Source organism: Electrophorus electricus, unplaced genomic scaffold (assembly GCF_041902795.1).
Source record: "Electrophorus electricus isolate QZ-2024a unplaced genomic scaffold, ASM4190279v1 Scaffold135, whole genome shotgun sequence".
Taxonomy (NCBI): domain Eukaryota; kingdom Metazoa; phylum Chordata; class Actinopteri; order Gymnotiformes; family Gymnotidae; genus Electrophorus; species Electrophorus electricus.
Window position 1 is genome coordinate 70001 of NW_027658417.1, and position 1969 is coordinate 71969.

Below are 1969 nucleotides of genomic sequence, written 5' to 3' on the forward strand. Positions count from 1 at the left end.
TTAAAGGTACAAAGTGAATGAAGTGTGCCCAGGCCCACAGCTACTTTGCTGGGCATGACTGTGTTTGACCTCTTGGGCCTGAAAGTCTATTTCTAGGCTTATATAAAGGGTCAAACTTCTTGAAGTGTGCCCAGGCCCAGAGCTACTTTGCTGGGCATGACTGTGTTTGACCTCTGGGGCCTGGAAGTCTGGTAGTAGTAGTATGATTTAAAGACACAAAGTGATTGAAGTGTGCCCAGGCCCAGAGCTACTTTGCTGGGCATGAATGTGTTTGAACTCTTGGGCCTGGAAGTCTGGTAGTAGTAGTATGATTTAAAGGTACAAAGTGAATGAAGTGTGCCCAGGCCCAGAGCTACTTTGCTGTGCATGACTGTGTTTGACCTCTTGGCTCTGGAAGTCTATTTCTAGGCTTATATAAAGGGTCAAACTTCTTGAAGTGTGCCCAGGCCCAGAGCTACTTTGCTGGGCATGACTGTGTTTGACCTCTGGGGCCTGGAAGTCTGGTAGTAGTAGTATGATTTAAAGGCACAAAGTGATTGAAGTGTGCCCAGGCCCAGAGCTACTTTGCTGGGCATGATTCTGTGACCTCTTGGGTCTGGAAATGTGGTACTTTGAAGGATTAAAAGAGTGAAACGGTCTGAAGTGTGCGCAGGTGTAAAGCAACCTTGCTAGGCATGAAGGTGTGACCTCCAGGGCCTGGAAGTCTGGTGGTAGTAGTAGTATGATTTAAAGGCACAAAGTGATTGAAGTGTGCCCAGGCCCAGAGCTACTTTGCTGGGCATGACTGTGTTTGACCTCTTGGGCCTGGAAGTCTGGTGGTAGTAGTAGTATGATTTAAAGGCACAAAGTGATTGAAGTGTGCCCAGGCCCAGAGCTACTTTGCTGGGCATGACTGTGTTTGACCTCTTGGCTCTGGAAGTCTATTTCTAGGCTTATATAAAGGGTCAAACTTCTTGAAGTGTGCCCAGGCCCAGAGCTACTTTGCTGGGCATGACTGTGTTTGACCTCTGGGGCCTGGAAGTCTGGTAGTAGTAGTATGATTTAAAGGCACAAAGTGATTGAAGTGTGCCCAGGCCCAGAGCTACTTTGCTGGGCATGAATGTGTTTGAACTCTTGGGCCTGGAAGTCTATTTCTAGGCTTATATAAAGGGTCAAACTTCTTGAAGTGTGCCCAGGCCCAGAGCTACTTTGCTGGGCATGACTGTGTTTGACCTCTTGGGCCTGGAAGTCTGGTAGTAGTAGTAGTAGTAGTAGTAGTAGTAGTAGTAGTAGTAGTAGTAGTATGATTTAAAGGTACAAAGTGAATGAAGTGTGCCCAGGCCCACAGCTACTTTGCTGGGCATGACTGTGTTTGACCTCTTGGGCCTGAAAGTCTATTTCTAGGCTTATATAAAGGGTCAAACTTCTTGAAGTGTGCCCAGGCCCAGAGCTACTTTGCTGGGCATGACTGTGTTTGACCTCTGGGGCCTGGAAGTCTGGTAGTAGTAGTATGATTTAAAGACACAAAGTGATTGAAGTGTGCCCAGGCCCAGAGCTACTTTGCTGGGCATGAATGTGTTTGAACTCTTGGGCCTGGAAGTCTGGTAGTAGTAGTATGATTTAAAGGTACAAAGTGAATGAAGTGTGCCCAGGCCCAGAGCTACTTTGCTGTGCATGACTGTGTTTGACCTCTTGGCTCTGGAAGTCTATTTCTAGGCTTATATAAAGGGTCAAACTTCTTGAAGTGTGCCCAGGCCCAGAGCTACTTTGCTGGGCATGACTGTGTTTGACCTCTGGGGCCTGGAAGTCTGGTAGTAGTAGTATGATTTAAAGGCACAAAGTGATTGAAGTGTGCCCAGGCCCAGAGCTACTTTGCTGGGCATGATTCTGTGACCTCTTGGGTCTGGAAATGTGGTACTTTGAAGGATTAAAAGAGTGAAACGGTCTGAAGTGTGCGCAGGTGTAAAGCAACCTTGCTAGGCATGAAGGT